The 7,315-nt window shown below is 35.7% G+C and overlaps 1 non-coding gene across 1 annotated transcript; it reads right to left on the reverse strand.

Moving 5' to 3' along the window:
• Positions 1-3,721: 3,721 nt before the first annotated feature.
• Positions 3,722-3,903, reverse strand: LOC118546494 (U2 spliceosomal RNA). Its single transcript, XR_004922619.1, has one exon. It is a non-coding gene; the product is annotated as a U2 spliceosomal RNA (small nuclear RNA).
• Positions 3,904-7,315: the final 3,412 nt, after the last annotated feature.

Here is a 7,315-nt window from a genome sequence, read left to right on the forward strand (position 1 = left end):
AATGGATAAATTTAGTATAATTTAATTCAGTTTTCTTTCAATAATTAAAATATCCCACCCACCATCTTTTGGCATTTAAAAAGCTGATGTAAACTCTAAATGTAATTTCCTTGTATTTAGCATCTCCACATATTATAGCATCTCTTTTCACTTTATTTTTGATATTCTGCGGTAACACAACAATTTGTCTAATTTAGTGCTTCTTCAACTTTAGGATTGTATCATCCATTCTGAAAAATTACCAGCTATATCACTTCTAATATCATCTTATCTTCATTTTTTTTCTATTGTGTCCTGATAGAACTCCTTACAGATTGATGCAGGATCTTATTCTATCCCCTGTTAACAGCCTTTTGTCTTTTGCAACAAATTTTGATAAAAACAATACATAACAATACCAGCTATCATTACTGTACATTAAAAGCCTGCCAAGAACTGTGTAAGCATCTTACATTTAACTCTTAAGAATCATAATGGAATCTAAAAAACAGACTAAGTCACTTGCCGATTGCCACCTTCGGGTGGTTTCTGTTTTTCAGTTTTGTGTGCAATTTGCCCAATCAAAGTTTAATATTTATTTCAGTTGTTGGAAATTTTTATGACTTTCTGTTTTGTTCCTTGTCAAATTCATGTGCTTTTCAAAATGTACTATTAGTGTTTTATCAGTTCTATTGCTTACCTTGTTGAACACATTAATACACATATTTTAAAGTATCTCTCATGTTATTATCTTTCCTGTTTCTTGGGTGTCAGATCTCATATTTGTTTTATCTACTTATTCTTTCTCATTGAATTTGTTTCTTTTTTGCTTTGTAACTTAGATTGTGAAGTGATCTTCAGCCGGTTTTCTTATCCATGAGATTCTTTTTGTCCTCTGAGTTATCTACTATGTAGTGTATAAATGAGGGAAGTTTTGAGGGTTTTTTGTGTGAAATACCACTCTATTGTGATATTGTATACTGAACTAATTATGGACACCATATCGGTATCTCAGGTTACCTGAATAACACAGATAATGTACATATGTATCCATACCAGCACATGGCATAGCTTGAGTTTCTCATTACTTGCCAATTACTTGCCAAATTTTACCACACATATAACCTAGCCCAGAGTTGCTCACTTCCTTGATAGATCACTAGGCCAAGGGCTGCAATTATTATTTTTTGTTTGTTTGTGTGTTTGTTTTTATTATGTTATGTTAATCACCATACATTACATCATTAGTTTTTGATGTAGTGTTCCATGATTCATTGTTTGTGCATAACACCCAGTGCTCCATTCAGTACATGCCCTCTTTAATACCCATCACCAGGCTAACCCATCCCTCCACTCCCCTCCCCTCTAGAATCCTTAGTTTGTTTCTCAGAGTCCATAGTCTCTCATGGTGGGCTGAAATTATTTTGAACTGTCTTACGGGAAATGATCTGCCCTTCCTTTGAGTTTCAGCTCCAAAGTAGAGAGGAGACTTGGGGCTCAGCATCCTAACTTATTTATTAGCAAAAGCCCTGCCCAAAGGAAGTAGCTCCCCAAAGCTTTGTGGCTCCACTTTCTGTTCTATGACATTCTTTCCTTCTTCATTTCCAATATGCGGGAATTCCCTTTTTGCTATAAAACTGAAGAATGCATTTAAAATATTCGATTGTATTTCATGCTGATTTCAATGTGTTTGGAGGGATGATGACAGATGTCTTCAGTCCTCTGAAAGATGTCTGCAATCCTCTGTCCCAGAAGATGAACCTCTTGAAATGGGATGCTAGAAAGACAGTTCAATACTGTGTCTTTTTGATTCATGGCTCAGGAAAATTTACCCATATATGCAGACCTACACTGTAGAAATAAAATAGGGCTCACTAGCAAGCCCTCTCACTGAAAAATTCTACAATTTCTTCCTTGCCTTTCACTCTACACTTTTGGCTTTATAGGTTGGAAGAACATTTCAATCAACCACACTGTGGATACCCCTGGTGTGTGTGTGGGGGGGGCAGTGAAGGGGATGAATAGCTCCACTTCAGGAATGACCAGCTCACGTAAAGAAACAATTGCCTTGACTACCATGCTCTTCCTTCCATTCTTTCTCTAAACTGGGGGGAATGATCATGTTTAGTGATCTGACCATAAAGAAATAATAAAATAAAATAAAATAAAATAAAATAAAATAAAATAAAATAAAATATAAAATAAAATAAAATAAAATAAAATGTTTATTTGAAAGTCTAAATTTAGTAAAATAAATTCCACTAGACCTGTTTCAAAGTTTTCTATGAATGCCTAAGATAATTCAGGGTGTTTACCTTAAGACACATTTGCCTATCACTCCAGGTATTACCATATTATCATTTATTATTATTAAAATAATTACACATCTCAGATTATTCCCCAATAGATTATAACTTCTGAAATTACATTGGCTGGCACAGAGTAGTTCCATAATAAATAATATTTAGTAATAATTAAAATAATAATAACTCATGTGAAAAATAGTAACATTGTGCAATGGATAATATTTAAGATCATAAATTAATCTTCAAAAACACTGCTAGCAATTTAGAAATGACACATAAAATCAGTATAACTTAAGGGTAATTATAAATCTTGGAGTAATTCATTTGATTATGTTTTTGGGATGCAACATTTTTGCTTCTAGAATTCCTCGGTGACTACTCCAACTCTTTAGCTTATATTAGAAATTGACAGCTCATTAATAGCTCATTAGGAATGCCGTTAACTGTGCAAAAGAAAGATATTCTGCATAGTAGATTCTTACTTGTGAAATGTGTTGAAGTTTAGGTCAGATTCAGCATTTCAGGGAGAATAAACATCTCTGCCTCGCAATAATGAAAAAGCACACACATGCAGGGTTAAAATGAGGAAAAGAATGCCACAAGTTTCAATATATTTCAAAATATATTCCAATGTGACACACTTCTTTCTGCTACTTTTTCTCTGACTGCCAATTTGTAGAAGTTGCCTGTCAATCTCCATTTCCCTTCAAAACACATTCAGTTATCATTCATTCCAATGTTCTAATTTTAAAATCATTTAGAGATTTGGAAGTATTTGTCAATGGACAAAGCCAAGTCACATTTTATGAATAAACACATAAAAAGAAGATTATTAAAATATTTTTTTAAAAATAAAGAAAAAAATGATCCCAAAGTTTTGTTTTGTTTTTGAAAAATAAAAACTTAGGGGCGCCTGGGTGGCTCAGTCGTTAAGCGTCTGCCTTTGGCTCAGGTCATGATCCCAGGGTCCTGGGATCGAGCCCCGCATTGGGCTCCCTGCTCAGCTGGGAGTCTGCTTCTCCCTCTCCCTCTCTCCCTGCTTGTGTTCCCTCTTTCGCTGTGTCTCTCTCTGTCAAATAAATAAATAAAAATTAAAAAAAAAAAAGAAAAATAAAAACTTAAGTATAAGAAAACAAAACCTAGGAGAGGAGATCACTAAAGACAGAACCAAAACCAAAGAAAGAAAAAAATGAGCAAAACCACTTCCACTGTTGGCTTATACCTGTATTCATGTTTGTAGTATGTAAGACCATAGCGCGTGTATAAATATATATTCCACATACTCCTGCATTGTCGTCTCGACTGTCTTTTACTGATTCTAGTTGCACTTGAATAGCAAAGGCACGCAGCAGGTAGATGGTCTAAGGGCCGCCAGGTGGAGGCTCAGGAATCACCATATTGGGTCAACACATGGGAGCTGCCTGGCTATTCCCCTGAGGAGGTACACTGCTCCTGGTACTATAACACCATACATGGAGTGGACAGAGCAAGATCCTATTCCATCTCCCTCCTCCAAAAATCCATTTGATGTACTGTCCTCAGATAGAGGACGTATCAGATATTAAACTGATAAGAACAGATACTACCCTTGATATTAGCCAAAAGGCTGAGAAGTGATGATCCCAAAGTTGTAAAAAATACCCACATCTATCACCCAGCAACCCTCAGTTTGTTTCCTGAGATTAAGAATTCTTCATATCAGGGGCGCCTGGGTGGCTCAGTTGGTTAAGCGACTGCCTTCGGCTCAGGTCATGATCCTGGAGTCCCTGGATCGAGTCCCGCATCGGGCTCCCTGCTCAGCGGGGAGTCTGCTTCTCTCTCTGACCCTAACCCCTCTCATGTGCTCTCTCTCATTCTCTCTCTCTCAAATAAATAAATAAAATCTTAAAAAAAAAAAAAAGAATTCCTCATATCAGTGAGATCATATGATACATGTCTTTCTCTGATTGACTTATGTCGCTCAGCATAACACCCTCCAGTTCCATCCACGTCGTTGCAAATAGCAAGAGTTCATTCCTTTTGATGGCTGCATAATATTCCATTGTATATATATACCACATCTTCTTTATCCATTCATCTGTCGATGGACATCTTGGCTCTTTCCACAGTTTGGCTATTGTGGACACTGCTGCTATAAACATCGGGGTGCATGTACCCCTTCGGATCCCTACATTTATATCTTTGGGGTAAATACTCAGTAGTGCAATTGCTGGGTCGTATGGTAGCTCTATTTTCAACTTTTTGAGGAACCTCCATACTGTTTTCCAGAGTGGCTGCACCAGCTTGTGAATTCTTTTTTATTTTATTTTATTTTATTATGTTATGTCAATCACCATATATTACATCATTAGTTTTTGATGTAGTGTTCCATGATTCATTGTTTGCATATAATACTCAGTGCTCCATTCAGTATGTGCTCTCTGTAATACCCATCACCCGGATAACCCATCCCCCCACTCCCCTCCCCTCTAGAACTCTCAGTTTGTTTCTCAGAGTCCATAGTCTCTCATGGTTCATCTCCCCATCCGAATTCCCCCCTTCATTTTTCCCTTCCTGCTATCTTCTTCTTCTTCTTCTTCTTCTTCTTCTTTTTAACATATAATGTATTATTTGTTTCAGAGGTACAGGTCTGTGATTCAATAGTCTTACACAATTCACAGCGCTCACCATAGCACCTACCCTCCCCAATGTCTATCCAAAAAAAAAAAAAAAAACCCTACATCTATGCTTTGAGCATGACTAGGGATAGGAAAACTATAGTCCAGGAGCCAAATCCAGTCCATTACCTATTTCTATAAAGTTTTATTGGAACACAGCCACACTCACTCATTTTGGAATTATCTATGGCTGTTTTCGTGCTATAATAGTAGAGTGAAGTAGTTGCAAAATATACCATATGGCCCATAACTCCTAAAATATTTACTATTTGGCTTATACTAGTTTATTGATCCCCTTTTAGACCGAGATAATTTTTAATTTATCTTGAGATGTATGTTATTTGAGTTATAAAATGGTATATAGATGAGGGAATATTTCTTTGGCTGGAAAGCCCACAAAACTGGGATCTTTAACTTTGGCTTCTGAACACCTTTAACACCTTTAGTTATAAGTAAATCACTGATTTATAAGCTTAGATTATAATTCTCATTTTCACTTTCTTTCTTTGTTATTACAACAGGAATGGGATGTCAGCTCACAAATGTAGTGTAGAATAAGTGTACTTTAAAATTTAAAAAATTTTTACTATAATTTCTATTTTGAACTCATAGTCCTCCAGGGTAGTAAAAATTTAAACTCAGTGTTTCAGCTTGTGGATTTTTCCTTATTTCACAACTTCCATGTCTGCTTGAGCTACAGAAGTATTGGGAGGACTGGTTATGGATGTTGACTCTTCTCTCTTCTAATCTGATCATTGTTCTTGTTTGGTTTTAGTCATTAATCCACACGTGATTCCACAGTTATCCAATATTCTCTATGGCATTTGCTCATTACGATCTAGACAGTTCACCATGAGACATTATTCTACCCTCTGGGCCTTTTCATGTCTATTGGATCTACTTCTATTTCAAAGCCATTTTATGGGGACTTGTGACTCACCTTGTTCTTCTTATAATCCTCTGTGGAGAAAAATCCCCATAGGCTCTACTTATCTATTCTTAGTCTTTATCTTTTTCATCTGGGTTTTTGTGCAGCTTCCTTGTGGCTCTGCCTGAGCATAAGGAGCAGAGGTTCTTTTCTAGAATATACTAATGCTTTATCATTTCCACTCTGTCTCCCTCCATTCTGTGGAAGCCCTGCATTTCTCAAATCCCATTTTTTCAATTCATGTATTTATGCCCAGTGGTCTTCTCCTGTGAGAGAAGTCTATGATCTATACAAAAGAAACTCAAAAGATGAGCACATATCAATATATCTTGCCACATCTCTCTGCAAAAGCAAGGAGCCCAAATATCAAGTCGGTTTAAATAAAGGTGAGAGGAAAAAAGGAAAACAAAACTGGGAAACAAAAATAAAAGTCTGTTAAGGTTTCTAAAATAGTATTTCAGTACACCAATTGCTTGCTATTGCCATCTCAAATCGTAATCGAATATTAATTTTGTATATCAGTATCTCTTAGTACAGATATATTATTGGTACAGATAGGTTAGATTAGGGTAAAGCAACAATTAACTTCCACATCCTTGTAGTGTAATGTGATAAATGTTGATACCTTTTCAACTTCAACTGTATATTCATTACAGGTTGGTGTAGGTGTTTGTGTCATATAGCCTTTCAGAGCTGTAACATAATGGGGGCTCTACCATTTTGAGATTCACCCTTTGAAATATGAGTCTCTCCTCTTCATCAAGAAGAGGTAAAAGGAGACTAGAAAACAATGCAGAGATTTTTCTCTGGCTCAGCCAAGATGTGAACTATATCAGTTCAGCTCACTTATTATTGAATAGAGTTAGTACACATTTACATATAACAATAAGTAGGCTGAAAGTGAGTCTTCTCTATGTCCATGCAAGAGAAATTTGAAATGAGATACAGTAGTATTTCCAACACAGGGGATATTATATGATGATAAACATCCAATCCTTGTAAACTTTTGTATAGGGAATCTCAGCGATCATATTTTCAAATCATCTGATAAAACATACCACAATGCAAGAGAACAAGTCTATCTTGGAAAAAAAAGGAATAAACTAAAAAAAACAGTTTGTCTAGTCAGAAGCAAGTGAGGATAATTCCTCTTTCTAAGGGAAACAATTACGGGAGCATCCAGGATTTCTCCTCTGATACATTCCATATATCAGAACCTTGAGAGGCATGTGCAATTTAATTTTATTCCTTTACTAGTGTAACCATAATGAAAAGATAAGAATTCATAGCAAAAATGAATGTTTTCAAGTTTGCTTTTGCTATGTTAATGAAATACACTCTGTAAAGAAAAAAGTTATAGAAATATATGAATATTTAACTAATAATAGCTACACTATTGTGGCACTTATGACATCTTTTATTTATTTTCATTAAATGGAAGCTCA

Source organism: Halichoerus grypus, chromosome 9, assembly GCF_964656455.1.
Source record: "Halichoerus grypus chromosome 9, mHalGry1.hap1.1, whole genome shotgun sequence".
NCBI lineage: Eukaryota > Metazoa > Chordata > Mammalia > Carnivora > Phocidae > Halichoerus > Halichoerus grypus.